This window comes from Heterocephalus glaber, unplaced genomic scaffold, assembly GCF_053883595.1.
Source record: "Heterocephalus glaber isolate CG9 unplaced genomic scaffold, H.glaber_assembly_v1.0 deba00000896, whole genome shotgun sequence".
NCBI classification, from domain to species: domain Eukaryota; kingdom Metazoa; phylum Chordata; class Mammalia; order Rodentia; family Bathyergidae; genus Heterocephalus; species Heterocephalus glaber.
Window position 1 is genome coordinate 4,456,742 of NW_028258170.1, and position 16,308 is coordinate 4,473,049.

The 16,308-nt window shown below is 35.3% G+C and overlaps 1 protein-coding gene across 15 annotated transcripts in view; it reads right to left on the reverse strand.

Annotated features, from left to right (window-relative positions):
- Nt5dc1 (5'-nucleotidase domain containing 1) overlaps positions 1-16,308 on the reverse strand; it is a 136,975-nt gene that overhangs the window by 74,151 nt on the left and 46,516 nt on the right. The gene's annotated exons all lie outside the window — the stretch shown is intronic.

Consider the following 16,308-nt stretch of genomic DNA (forward strand, 5'->3'; position numbering starts at 1 on the left):
CTTCCATTCTGGGGAAAATGTGAAAGATTAAAATTTACAGAAAGCAAGGCAAAGGTAGATAGGGGAGGTTCCAGCTAAAATGGAGTGAATAAAATCGCATGCAGTAGGACATAGTCATAGTTTCAACTAGTTCTTAGCCAGTCAAATCTTGTCAAAGCATAAAAGAGCAGCATTCCATATTCTACCTCCTGATTTTTCAATCTATGAAAGTAAATTACTGTGCTTTTTTAGTCATGCCCTCGACACTGTCTTCCTTCTATTTTAGCCTTCTGTGTGTTGGAATATCATGTACATTATCTTTCTGATAATACGCAGCATATCTCATGTACCACAATGGTGATGTTAAAAACATTACATATTATTATTCCCAAAGATCATGTCAGAATATATAATGAGTGATAAAAATGTCCAGATCTTGATTACTTCCCACTTCTAAAACAATTCTGATCTCATCTTCATTCTCTATTTCAATTTCTTTAAATTTCCTCTTTCTAAAAGCTTACTATATATGATAACCAGTGTATATATTTGCTATTGCATTTCCAATACTACCATACCTAAGGCATATTTACTAAACAGATACAGGACTTCCCAATGTTAGCAGTTTTAATCATAAGCCCCCAACAGGACTTTCCCATAGGATCTGTAGACTGCAAAATACATAACTGAAATACAAAAGCATGTTCTGTCAGATAAATGTCCTTATTTTAAAAATCAAAACAGCCTCAAATGTAAAATTCTGTTTCAAATAACATTTTAAGTCTTCAACAATTCCAGTTCTGTTTGATTATAAATGTACGTGAACAATCAAATTTGGGGTCAAAATATCTTACAATGTATTCCATTCAAAGTATACCCATGTCTTAACTTGGTAATGTGAATTAAATCATAGACATGATTTCTTTGTTATACCAAATTCTTCCCTCAAAAGATACATCACTTTCTATACTTATGATTACATCTATATTTCTAAAAAATAAATTCCAAGAATAATTCTAACACATTTAAAAAAAAATTAAATGCTTAAGGAATTCAGTAACACTACAGGCAAAAGGTAAACTATAGGGCCAGGGATTTTAGCTCAGTGGTTCCGGCAACTGCCTTGCAAGTGCAAGGTCCTGAGTTTGATCCCCAGTACCAAAAAAAAAAAAAGGTAAACTATCTTATCATACTCCACAATGCGACACTTCATTCCTAAGTATTTAAAGTTGCATTACAATAATCTTTATATAGAGCTAATAGGATTTATATTCATATAATTTGTTATAAATAGTTAAGAAAATATCTAAGGACAAACAAAAATCAGGCTATGACTATTCATTTCCAAGTTTAAAAATAAAAATGACAACCAGAAAAATAAAAAGATCTACTCTGTGAAAAAAATACTTCTATATTATTTTAGTTCATAAAATAAGCAAATGCTAAAAATAGTATGTTAGAATGAGTAGAGCATAATAAATCATTTTCATGATATATATATATAAGCAATAAAGATGATCAGTAAAATACAAAAGTGGGCACTACAGTCAATTTGCAAAAAATAGCATATATGAGACAGAGGATTCGCCTCTTCACTAAGCCTACTGTGCTTAAATCTGTAACAGTCTTCCTCTCTCTCAAAACAGTAGACATCCTACAAAGCTTATTCATTAGAGAGCTCTTACATATCAGGGGTTTAGTAAGAAAACTAATTTTACATTGCATCATAAATTCTGAGGAGGCATTTTCTAGAAATTCACATAGTCTACAAATGAGTATCATTAAGAGATTTCAGGCAGAAAATGGAGTAGCTGAAAATCAGTAGGCAAGTTCTGCTTTTGCACTAGATGTCACTACTGACAAAAGTATTCCAAACGTCCAGATAAACCACACACACTTCTTTAGAATGACAGAATATCTGCTAATGCAAAGGAATAAAAAGAATTAAAACAGGAAGAAGCCACTTTCATGTGGCGGACCATATGCTGGGCTTGAGAAATAGAACCACCATTTGTGCTAGGCAGGAGGAAGAAACTAGACGGACTTTGGAAGCATTTGTTCCTCTAGGACAGCGATGGCTAATCTTTTAGAGACTAAGTGCCCAAACTGCAATCCAAAACCCACTTATTTATTGCAAAGTGCCAACGCTACAATTAAAGTGGAATGCTCAGCTGCTGAGGTGATGCTGGGGTGACCTGGATTACAGGCCGATAAAAAATGGCTCCGCTGCTTGCTGAGGCGCGTGCCATGGGTTTGCTACCACTGCTCTGGGAGAGGAGGTCCTCCAGCCCAAGGGCCTCAAGGAGGTGATTAGCAGGTGTAGGAAGTTGGGGCAGGAGGTATTTGCAGGAAGCAGGTACAAAGTATCACCTGCTTCCTCAGGTTCTTTATGCTAATTAAGCAGAAGGCTGAAGTAGCTGGAGAGAGTGCAGTAAGGGTCTACTGAGCATCAGAAAGAACAGAGTATGGCTGGCTGAAAAGTCAAACAAAAACTCGCTGTCCTGGGCAGAAAAGAGCTTTGGGCCTCAGACCCTCTGTCAATACTAAGTAGGAGCCTTCACTACTGGAGGGCCAGGAAATCTGCCTAAGGTCAGCTGCAGGAAAAAGGCTCCATTTGGCTGTCAAAGGGAAGGCAAGCAGGAATGCTGAGCCCCCAACACTCTCTTTGTAGTACAGGTGTGTGGGGACAGCTGAAAGCTTAGTTGTGAAGGGTGATATTCAGGAAACACTAGCACGCCAACACTAAGCATCAGACATTTACAGCCCAGCACTACAGGAATCTGAAGCCTGTCATCCACAGAAGGTAGAAAAATTCAAGTCCAGCTCAGTTCCTGACTAGACGGATTCAACCCCACCCACTAACAGCCCAACATAAGAAGAGGCAAGCCCATTCAGAGGTATAAATACTCTTTACCTCAATGCACCTAATATTTACATTGTTTGGTATTCAATAAAAAATTGTAAGACTGATACACATACAACACTCCACCCCAAGCAACTCATCATCAAGAAAGTAATTAACAGAAGTAGACTCACACATGATCCAGATTTTGGAATTATCAGGCAGGGATTTACAAACGGCTAGCATTAAAATGTTAAAGAATCTAGGGAAAAAAATGAACTTGAATGAGTACATGGGAAGTTTTAGTAGAGAGACAGGAACTATGGAAGTACTTACAATTAAAAAGATAATATCAAAGATAAAGATTCCTTTGGTGAGCTCATGAGATCTGATGTTGCTAAGGACACATCAATGAACTGGAAGGAAAGTCAACAGAATTTACCCAAGCTAAAACAAAGAGAAAATACTATGGGAGGAGAGGGAAGAGAACATTCAAAAGTTGTAGGACATTATCAAAAGGTCTAACATACATATAATTGAAGTCTAAGCAAGACGGAGAAAATGGGGTCAAAAATATTTGAAGAGATAATGACAGAGAACTTTCCAAAATATAACAAAAGATATCAAACACAGATCCAAGAACCCCAAGTAAGATACTCCTCCAACTCAGTATCTAGCATATCACAGTGAAATGGTTAAAAAGTAAATGTATAGCAAAAATCACACAGGCACCTATAAAATATGTGAATGACATACAAGAACTGCTTTTCGAAAACTAACCTACAATGTCAGAATACAGGCAGCAATCAGATTTTTGTAGGAGGTGGAGGTGGGGAGGAATGATGAGCTATGTACAAGTTCCAAGTGTCCATGAAGAATGTAATCATTACGTACTGCAAACATGTAGTAATAAAAATTAAAGAAAGCATAGAGTAGAGAATGGGGAAACAGTAATGTTACATGGTAAATGCTATGTTGGTCAGATAATCACTATTAGCTTCCCAGTGATGTCATACTGACAGCCTGTATCCCAGATGAGACAAGCATGGCTCTTCACCTCTGTGGAAGTCATCCCCCAAAGCCATAACCCTAGTCTGGTCATGAGAAAAACATCAGACAAACTAAAACAGAGGGACATTTTGCAAAACACTTGGCCCATTCTCCAAGACTGTTAAGGTCATGGGGAAAAAAAAACCCTGAGAAACTGTCAGAGACCAGAAGAGACTAATAGGCCATGATGACTAAATGTAATGTGGTATCCTGAATGGCATTCTGGAATAGAAAAAAAAGGCATTAATGGAAAAAATGGTGGAATCCAAGTGAAGTGTGGAGGTTAGTTAATAGGAATAGTCTACGGGGGGGTTCCTTAGTTTTGACAGGTGTACCAAGGGATGTCAGTGTTAGAAGAAATTATGTGAAGGATGGGCAGGATCCCTCTACACTATACCATTTCCCTGTAAATTTACCAATTAGTCCAAAACAGTTTATAAAACAACAAACAAGTAACTGAAATAACAAGTCCAGGAAAAAGGAGACCAAGGGGATATTCAAACCTGTGTCTGCTTCTTTCCTCTTACTGTGAGGAGCACAACTCCTGTCGCTCAGCTTCCTTGCTGGTATTGTACAGCCGGAAGCCTCCCCCTACATAAGCTCACTGCTCTGAAGGGCCGACAAGCTGTCTGTCCCTTCACACAGCAGCACTGCACTACTGTGCTCCATTTTCCAGAAACCACACAGCTGGAAGAAACGTTCAGTGTTTTCCTATACCAGATGGGTAATGGTATTTTAGTTTCAGATTGTTAAAGACAAATGTTCTAATTTATTTTTTAATCATATTTTTGTAAGTTTCAAATTTTGTTGCCCTTTACAAAAAATGTGGAGGGCTTTGATGTACATTTTAAGTCAGAGGTAAGGATCATTTAACAACACAGTCAGTCTGCACTAAGATGAACACTGATGAGGCTAGCTTTCCAAACTTAGATAGTGTTTTTAATTATTGCCTTTAGTATACTGTTTAATTAATTCCCATAATGGATTACTGGCAAAAGACAGTAAGCATAAAGACCATATTTTTAAAAAATTTCAGAAGAACATAAAAATTGCTAATTCTATAAGTTCACCACAAGTAATTGTATCTCTGAAATGTACTGTATCTGATCAAATTTCTTTATGTTAAAAAAATCAAGATATTTCAAGATGTAAAGATGATTTTATCCTAGTTGGCTAACTACACCTGCAATGTGAAATTGTGGAAAAGTGACTGCAAATAGAATCCTGAAACTCTATTTTATTTCATCAGTTAGAAGCTGAACATGAACAAGGAGAGATTTTCCTAAAGCTCCAATTTCAAGAATTTCAAACAACCAGAAATGTAAACAGTTTTTGACTACTTTTGATGCTTTAATGCATACAGAAATATAATAAAACTTTTAAACATTTCTTAACAAATAATTTTATTATGTAATTAAACTATTATCTGCTACATAGAGAAAATAGAAACATTTTCTTTGTAAAATAAATATTAGTAAGGATTATGCTAATATAATCTTTATAATAATATGGTGATCTAATAGTTTTTAAACTTAAAACTACTTACATTCTATGAAAAAAGAGAAAATAATTTAAAATTTCTTTCTAGAGTTGTAATGTATTAGGAAATCCTAAACTAGTTGAATTATGCTGATTTACAGATGCAAAAAAGACCAAGAGTCCAAGATTTGTGGAGAAAAGTGACAGTGTTAGGGCAAGGACCTACTTTTCTTTCCTCCTTGCAATCTTTCTATGATATAATTTCTCCTTTAAGATGCTGCAGATTTAACCTGGCTGGCTCTCTGTCAACAAAATCAGAAACTCCCTCACCTTGGAGTTGGGCTTCCCTGTATTTGGGAGCCAAAAGTAAAGCAATTCTTTAAGCAGCTTTTCAATGGCTGGATGGGAAATGAGAAATCACACCTAACCTGGCCCCAGTGGTCCTACCACAGGAAAAAAAAAGTTACATTTTAAGAGTTCTAGAATAAACTTTAAATTCAAAAGTAGAACAGTAATAGGAGAACAAGGAAGAAGAAGGGGCACAAAAGAGCAATGTAACAAAGTCAAGTGTGGAATAAACTCTTACAGTGTTTCCATCCTGACCTGCTTCACTGCCCTATTCTACTCTACTCTATTTCAGGATCTCCTCAAAAAGCTAGTTCTGAAATCTGATTAATGTTACAGCTTCTAACACTTACACAGGATGACTTGCTTTAGAAAGTTTATTTTAAATTTCTGATTACTAGATTATAAAGTGACCTTTTAGAACAGTGTCTATTTGTTAATTCCTGGTCTCAAACTCTTTGCATAAAATAATGCTCTTATAAACCTGAGCAAAAAAACCACATATTTATTTAATTTTATGATTTGTATTTGTATAACAATAATCTTGGTACTCAACAAATAAGGCACGTATTTACAACATTAAAATATGCAAAACCATAACAGTAGTGACAATTACATTAACAGGTCATTCATATTTAAATTTACTAATTTATTCAATAATCACTTATTATACTGTGGGTCAAGTACTGTTCTGGGGTAAAAGAAAAAGATGAATGTTCCCCACTTCTAAGGATATTTCAAGCAAATAAAAGGCAGTATCTTTAGAGATAAAGGCTCAGGAATTTCCAAAAACTAACCAATGATATTAATTGCACATTTGAGAAGCCCTACAAATTTCAAAGAGAATAAAGAAAAAAAAATACACCAAGGGGGCTGGGGATTTAGCTCAGTGATTCTGCCTGCCTCACAGCGCAAGGGCCCGAGTTCGATGCCTGGTACCAAAAAAAAGAAAATGCCAAGGTAAATAATAAAAGGCTAAAACTAAGGACAAAGATCAATCAATCAGTAGTCTGAGCAAAACAGATTATCCTTTAAAGAACAATTAGTCTGACAATGGACTTTTTAACATGCACAACAGAAACTAGAAGACAAGGCAGAAAATAACCTTAACCTAAACTACTATCTTTAGAGAAAATGTTCTTTAAGAAAGAAGATCAAACAAACACGACACAAATTATAATCTTTTTAAATATTTCATTTGAGCTAGATGACCTTATCCGTTTGCAAGATAATTATTCAACAATGGCCACAGGCATTGTATTTCAAAGAAACCACTATTTTCTAAGCCACTAGAGAAAAATATTGCTTATAAACAGTTCAAATAAATTTAGAACCTGATGAGAAGTAGAAGACTAAGAAAAAATGGAAAGAATGCTTATCAACTTGTACAATATTCGAATTTCATCAACTGAAATCACAGAAAGACAAATACTACATATTCTCAATTATATGAGGAAGTTAGAAAGCTGAGCTCAATAAACAGAGAACACAGCAGTGATTACCAGAGACTGGGAAGGCTGGGGAAGGAGGAAAGATGGTTACTGGGTAAAGGGGTACTACGCAGGAGGAATAACTTCTAATGTTCTATAGCACAGCAGGGTGATTGTGTTTGACAACAACTAATCAAATGTTTCCTAATAGCTTGCAGAAAGGGTTGTGAATATTACCAGCAGAAAGAAATGACAGACGTCTGAGATGATAGATATGCCAACCACTCTGGTTCGATCATTACCTGGTATATATAAGTGTGGTAAGAAAAATACAGTTATTGTTTAAATTAAAAATATATTATGGTAAAAGACATATTGGCATTGATATGTCAAAATATTTCCATTGCTTTGAATACACTTACTCGTCGTTCTTGCCACTTGCTAAAGCAGTTCTGGAATTCCCTTTTCCTGCCTTTAGTTGCATTGTTCTAGCTGCCTCAATGTCCTGAATCAATTTAAAACATTTACCTTTCACAGTCATTTTGACAACGAGGAAGAGCCAGAAGTTGTACAGTGCCAGATCTGGTGAACAGGTGGATGAGAACACACTAATGTTTTTAGGAGTATAACTTTCCATTGGATGGCACTTGGTAGCACCATTCACTGTATTTTTTAATCACATCTTATAAAGCCACTCACAAAAGAGGATTCCAGAACTCTTTCAGAAAGTGGCAAGAATGATGATAAGTGTGTCTGAGAACAGGTGTAGTATTCTGAGGAGGATTAAAGGCAATGTATCTTTTATTGTAATACATTTTCAAAATTTAAACATTAACTGTGTATTTTGGTCATATCTCATACATGTACTGACATGTCACAATGTGCCCCATGTACAAGGGTATTAATTAAAAATAAAAATACAGGCCATATATGGTGGTGTAGGCTTGTAATCCCCGGTACCCTAGGAGGCTGACGCAAGAGTATCACAAGTTCAAATCCAGCTAACCTAGTGAGAGACTGTCTCAAAAAAAAAAGAAAGAAAGAAAGAAAAAGAAAAAGAAAAAAAAAGAGCTGTGATACCTCAGTGTGAAAGTCCTGGGTTCAACTGCCAGTACTGAAAAATAAATAGATAGATAAAAATCTGTAAATTTACAATGCCTTAGGTTTTTCTATTTGAACTAATTTTACAAATCTTTTAAAGTACAAAGTTTATCACTTTTATATCCAATGCATTTTGTTGCATATACATAAATGATCGGTAATAAAAGGTGACAAAAGATGATTGATTCTAAGGCAATTGATGCTCAGAATAGTCTAAGTCTGATTTAATCTTCTCAAGGGAAAGACATCTCTCAACCACACTTGTAAGTCCTATAGCACACCTAATATATAACTTCTCACACAATGAATCTCTAAAACCAAGTAACTTTATAATCAAAATTCAGATAGATCAGAAAGGCTAGACACTTCCTCAGCTCGATTTGAATAACAAAAAAATTCTTTCAATGTTAAAATGAGTGCATTTAAGAATGTCAGTCTTTTTCTCTTTAAATAAAAACTGGAGTAGAGAAATGGACTTCAGGGACTCATTTTTAATCTTTTATATAATTTAGGTAACTATTATGTATAAAGGTGAAAGAAGCTCCCTTTGAAAATCAGAAATTTCTCAAGGATTTAGATGACAACAACTCTCCAAATAAGTGTTTTCTATTTATCACAGAAGCACGTAGAAAAGGACACCAGGGAGCATAACTGAGAAAATACAGGCTACAGCTACAGCACACATTTTTAGTAAGGTAGTAAATTAAGGGTGCCTATAAAAGTCAAGAAAATCTGACAATCATGATGATTGAAAAAGTCACCAACATTTAGGACATTCTGTAATGTGTGGTACCTTTTGACTTGGGGCAATAACGAACAAAGGAATGGACAGAAAAATGAATAATCGTTTGTGTAAACTGACAAATAATTAGGAAAAAAATCTTTGAAAAAAAGGAGTACGACTGATGATTAAGTGTCTTTTTTCTCTTTATAGGAAAATAAAGTTAGGTTTCTCTGGTTCTGATAAATATAAACAGAGCTGAGTCAATTTAAAAAGGAATAATACAGAATAAAAATCAATAAAATTGCAAAAGGTCACCCAAAATTATACACTTTAAAAAATACTGCTGATCCCAAGAGCAATGACATAAGCAGACAGTCTTGTATGTGAACTTGTTGGTTAACAGGCAGATACAAAGTAATTTTCTCTCCTAAAACGCACACATCATTTAGATTTAACAATTAAAACTACTGAGGAATTTGTTGCTGATCTACCCCAATTCAAACATGTGTGTCAAGGTGTCATTCTATTCTTGCATTCACACATGGGATCCAATAAATGAAATTCCCCACCCCCCTTCCATGTCTCAAAGAGCCACTGACTGCTGGAAAACAACAGAAATTTATTCTCTCCTGGAAATGAATCAGAAGGCATACCATCACTTGGTAGCCAGCATGTGATTCAGCAGAGCTTTGTAGAAAAAGTATAAACTTCACAAACAACCCAACAAGGACTCTGGAAGTAGTGGCTGCTTTTAGCCTTTCTTGGAATCATTACAAGGCATCTATGAACTTCCGACCAGGTGTGACGGAGGAGCACACAGTGGGACAAAGCCGTGACTTTTACAGAGCAGCCAGCAACCAACATTAAGGACTCCCAGAAAATGCAGGTAGGAGAAATTAAAATGTGTGACAGCAGGTTTGTGCGACCAATAACGTAAATAGATGAAAAGTGGCACAGACACTGGCTGTTGGTTTCTCAGAGGACGTAAGATATATTTAATGAAAGTAGGATACTTTTTTCTGTGTCTCATAGATTGCTGTTTGCATCTTTTCTTTCACTAAGTAATGGTTAAATAAAAGCAAATAATTTCTGATTTTTTCTGCATTTTTAGAGAAGCTGTAGTAGGCAATTTAAACAGGAGGAGGAAAGCATCCCTGTGGATGCACAGAAATAACAATAAAGCTGTGTGTGAATTGCCATGTGTCTTCAGTGAGGTTTCACTCTAATACTCCCACATCTGCAGTCACTTTTGGAATAAACATCTCCCCACAACCAAAGAGAAGCAATACCATTAATTGTAGAGTTTTTATGTAGTAAAATTTCAATAGAGTAATTTGAACTCATTACAGTGCTACAACTAGAAAGTTTAGAGAGCTCGCTTTCCTTTGAGAGCTCAGCTGCCAATGTAAGATGCCTTTTCTTTTTCTATAAGGGAAATGTCAAAGAGAAAGTGGGAAGAAAAGACTGAAGATGAAGCACAAAAATGCTTAATTAAAACATATTCATTTTTTTCTGAATGTTCTTATAACCCACGAAAGTGATTTAGTTTTTGTACTTTAATAGCACTTACATTAGTAGCCTAAAGATGTATAACTTCAAGATCAAAAGGCTTTCAGAATGAGCCTCAACAGGTGAGTTGACAGTGTGGTCTTACTATCTATCAGTGTATGATTTCCCCCTTTAAGTCTCTGGGAACTGCTGTGCCTGCTGTCTTTCCACCTATTCTCACTGCTTCATCATTCTAATTTAGTTCAACTCTTTTACTTTGTTTTGTTAAAATAACAGGTTTAAATTCTGGGAGGGCAGGGAGATACCCTGTGCTGTGGTTTCGTGTACTTTTCTGTTACAGTCTACAGAAAATGAGTAACTCTAAAAAATGTAATTTCACATACACTTGATCCTTCATTGGACTCTTCAACAATGCACGCTAATATTTTTTGAATTTAAAAAATGATTTAGTCTTAAGGCTTCAACACTGGTTTTTGGCAGTCAGCTGTTTCAACATAGTTTCAATTCTTTGAACCTGTCCATACAGTTCTTTTCCCACTGCATGAGCTTCCAAGATAGTGGCAGCCAAAGGATTGGAATGAATGTGGAAGCCCTTAAAAGTTATTTGTCTAGGGTTCCACCAAACGAGTGATACTGACAACTGACTGGCCCCACACATTTGAGTTTTATAGAAACTTGGAGCACTATAATTAACTCAAGAAATATTGGGGGGGGTGAGATCTTTTTTCTTAGACTAAATGAATCAAGAAAATATGAGGTAGAGGGAAAAAGGGCAAGTATTTGAGATACATAAAAGTGAAGGATAGTTCTTTTGTCTTTCACATTCTTGCCTCTACATAATCCAGGTAACTGCAGCCCAGACCTAGTGCCCTCTCTCCCTGTCTATCTGGTAGACAGGAGGCACTGTTGTTTAGTGAGTACAATTAGGCAAAAGAAGACAAAAACCCAGGATGAAGAAGCTGCAATGAGGAAAAGATACAACAGGTCATCTTGCCAGAGAATGAGGGGCTCCCCCATGCACTGGGGCTGACAGGGAAGACAACCGGGGGGGGGGGGCGTGGCAAGAGCTGCATTGTGAGGGCCCACTGAGGTGGGGTGAGGGAGGACCCAGGGGACAAAGCTACTGTCAGACCACGGACATCTCAGCTATTACTCTCAAATGTAATTCTCAGTTAAACTGTGCTGAAACTTAAAAAACAAACATGAAAGTATAAGAATTTTACTCTATGACCAAATCCATCTTTTGGGATAACTCTAAATTCCCTATACCTTGAGGAAGGCTTTCTTATGCCCTTCTTCATCCATCCCTGGTTAGTGGTACATGTAATTCCCCCCCTCCCTTACTTTATCCATGTCTTCTTTAAGACATACTGCTCTCTTCTTTGTACTACACATAGAGCTGTAATTCAACAGACAACGGTGAGTTAAAAGCAATCCCAGTAAGTTAAAATCCACAAGAAGTTAAAAGCAATCCCAATCCTACATAGCACAATATTAAAAAGCAAAACTCAATGAAACCTACGACCTTAAAACAAGACCTGTAAATTTAAAAAAATTAATAGCAAAGCTCTTCAGTTTTGGCAGAATAATACAGGAACAAGGACAGAGGAAAAAAACTATAGAAAATGATGAGTTTTAAATAAGAAGAGTCAAACAAAAAATATTTATCTCCCTATTCCCAATAAAGAATGATAGGAGGGCCCGGGGATTTAGTTCAGTGGTTCCACTGCCTACCTCGAAAGCCCAAGGACCCGAGTTCAATTCCTGGTACCAAAGAAAAAAAAAAGGAAACAGAATGCCATTGATGATATTTTTCCATGTAAATATAAGAAACTGCATAATTGGGAGAAAAGATTGGAATTGGGAAAGTAGAATGGCCATTATTACATGTCATTACAGCAGATGAAGGGTATTACAGCACTTGATTCAAATCAGTGTAATTTTTTTCTAGCCCATTTCCAACGTCTTAAGGTAATTAATTGTTCAGTGATTCTTTCAGTGTTTCTGTGTATAAATACTTATCCACACCCTGCCCTACTTATACAAAAGATAGCATACAATGTATATAGCTTTTTTTTTCTTTCTTAAGGAGAATCACTTTATTTCTTTGTGTGTGAATACATGGTAGTTATTCACACAGTGCCTTCTGGATGGTTATATGCCTTGCTTCTGATCTTTTGCATTTAGGATCTATATTGTAATGAATAACCTCATTCATATGCTATTTCACTGACATGTAGAATACTCATAGTAAATGCATTTGTGATTTTTGAACTACTCAAAGTCATTTTAAAACTTTTTTTGAGACAGAATCTTGCAAGTTTAGGCTGGCCTTGAACTCACTGTGTAACCCAGGCTGGCCTTGAACTCATGGCAATCCTCCTGTCTCAGCCTCCTGAGTGCTGGGACTATAGTTGTGCACCACCAGGCCTGACCTGTTTAAACTGTTTTAAAAGACATGTTCCAATTTGTTAAACTGGATTTTATTATATCACTTATTCTCAAAATATAGGTCTAGACAAATGACGATGCATAGTGGTCTTTATGTCTATAGAAAATGGCCACTGAAGGGCCAGGGATTTAGCTCAGTGGCATCATGCCTGCCTTGCAAGTGCAAGGTCCTGAGTTCGATCCCTAGTACCCCCCACACACACACACAAAGAAAGAAAATGGCCACTGAGTTGCAGAAGAGGCATCTGTGTTGGTGAATGACAAAAATTAAAATATGTAAACCATTATTATAAAGTGCTAAATGAATTGGTCATTCATACTAAGAAGATTATCTTTCTCAGTTTATCCATGATATCTGGAATAGTTTGGAGAAGTCAGGACACTACACAATGGTATAACAATCCTGATTGTGTGTTATCTACAATGCCTATAAGCAACTATTTACACCCTTTAATCCAAATGGAGAAATATTCAAATGACATATTATGTTGGCCACATATAAAATATGTATGCTCTGTCAAAACAAAGTTTAATTATAATAGCCCCATTCCAAATCAGCACACGAAATAAAAACAAAACAAATTACAATGTGGTTCTAAAGGTATATTTTTGTTTTTTTAAAAATCCTGAATGCTGTTTTTTATTTTTACCTTACTCAAGAAAAATGGTATTTTATTCTCAAAACCATCCATTATTTTTCCTCCTCTACAACACATTATAGCCAACTTAAGGAATATAATGGGATATTTTGGCTAAGAGAAGTGACTCTAATTATTACTCCTGAGGCATAAACAAATCAAATGTTGCTTTATTTTTATTTGGATGGGTAAAATAAAACAAAAAATAATGGATTATTTAATTCAATCATCAAAATACCCACTTATTTCTCAGGGAGAACCTCTCTTTCTCATAATTAAATTAACTTGTAAATTTAACAAATAAACATTATGAACAGTGGTGTTTCAAACTGCTTTAACACTATCTTACTGTTCTAGAATTTTTATTTTTACAAAACTAAACACAAAATTTGTGCATTTTTAAATTGATATTTTATGGGAAAAAGTTCACATAAAAAAGTAAGGTTCACATAAAAATTCTCAAACACAAATATGATCACCTGCAGCGTGGAGTATAGCATGTTGGGGTGAATCTGTTGTCTGGGGGTCAAGAAAGAAAACAAGTCATAATTATGCCTCCTCCTGAGTAGGAATTATACTACTTTGGATGATGTTAGGACACAGGACTGGAAAGAGAGCAAGACTCAATGACAGCATCTTTTAGTTTAGCCAAACACATCATTTCAGATATTTTGCTGTTTTGTTAAAATATTAAATATATTTACCAACTATTTTTAGAAGTTTCACATGTCTTCATTAAGTGCTAACACTGCCACTAAATAAACAAAAATAGAATCAACAAACTATTATATTACTGCAATTCAGAGGGAAAAAAGATACATTACAAATCTACATTGACTTGGGGGGCATGTTTCAACACCTCTGGTCAATCATTTTAACTAGCACAAAACCACAAATGAGTCCAGAGACAGTTCCTTTAGACATGGACATCCTCTTCAAATACACACCCTGCCTTTTCCAATTGCAATATATACACCCTCACACAAAAAGATACTTGGAAAATCTCTTGGTATAAGACTTATTTTTCTTCCCGAAAATTATTTTGCTGAACTACATTTTTGTACATGTATCTTCTACAAAATCTCAGAGAAAGTAACCAAACAAGGCCAAACCTTCAGTTTACCAAGACTGAGGCACACACAACAATTTGTGTCACTGCATAAAACAGACATGAAAATCAGTAAAACAGTAAGAAAGTCATTAAGTTGAACCACATTAAACAGCCAATATTTGGCTGTCTTTGACATATACAAAAATGATAGTTTCTTATAATGTGACTTAATATAATCTAACCAAACACAGAGGCACTTATGTATGACCAAGACTTGATTTAAGGAGACTTAACACTAGAATAAAATAGTCACAACTTAAACTTTAAATAAATAAGTAGCATATTATCTTTTTCTATCATTTTGAACTCCATCTAAATAGAGACTTTAGGAAATGCTATGGTTAAAGACAAGGTGAATGTTCATCTGACAACTGGTATTAGGTCCATGACAGCACTAAGTTCACTTCAAGGTATCCTGTGAAAAAACTTTTAGAACTGATACGTATTGACATTTTGTGCTGAGCATGATTTTAAAATGCACTGTCTTTTTAATGACTCATGTAATATTTTATAAATAAAGGTAAAAGTACAGGAGGTTATAATTGTTACAAATTTTTAAGAAACAATTCTTAATTTCAACTAATCCTGCTTCTCAAGAACTGTTACTTATATGTGTGTGGATTTATTTGTATGTGTGCATATATAGGCATGTATATTTGTGTATAGAAATGTTATCTTTTATATGTCAAAATATTTTGTTAAATGTTACTAGGCTTGAAACTTCAAGTGATTAAGATTTTACTTCTTTTCCAAAAGCAATGTAGTTCAGCCATCTAGTGGTAAAGAATTAAGCAATAATTTCTCTGTATTTTATTATGCTACAAAAATATAACAGGAATATGGAGTAGAACAACACATTATTTAAATTTACTGTTCCTTCCTTTTGGTGAGTTCAAGGGGCTCAATAAGAATTCAGAAGCATTTTCTTACTGGCACTTTAAAGTACTGATTCAATATTAACATAGCCAAGTAGTAATTTTTAAGTTAACCTATTTTATTATACTTTAATAATCCATGTAACTATAGAACATTTCAACAAAAATCCACTTAACTTGAAAAATAAGTCGAGTTGGCCCTAAACTTGCCAATACAAATCCTAGACCTGAAGGAGATATGATCTAATAGGAATGGGGCTAGACATTTAAAAGTCATAGGACAATGTAGAAAATGCTACTGTAAGGTGTGGGAACAGAGGAATGCTTAAATCTGAGTACAGTTTCTTGAAGGAGATGATTTTAGGGCTAAATTGTGAAAGACAAAAAAAAGAATTTGCTGTAGGGAAGTGGGGTATTCAGATATTATGTTTCATGTACTTAAGGATAATAGAAAAAGCACACAGCATCTTAAGAGACTTTCATGTAATTTGCCCTGGTACAACAAAGCTTACATGTGGAAATGTGGAGAAAGCCAGACAAGGGTCGGGCAATGTAAACTGTTTATTACAAGTATGCTCTTAGCCCTCTCACATTCTATGCTCTGGGTCCCCTCTCATAATGTCATGTCTGTCTGTACATGGATTCCTTCCATGTCCACTATTTGCATGCCAGGTCTCTCTCTGAAACTTCATCCCAATCAAGCCAGACAGATAATATAAGTCCAACAGATACTTCCAACTCCCCAAGTTCAACACTAAAATCATCATCTTTTAA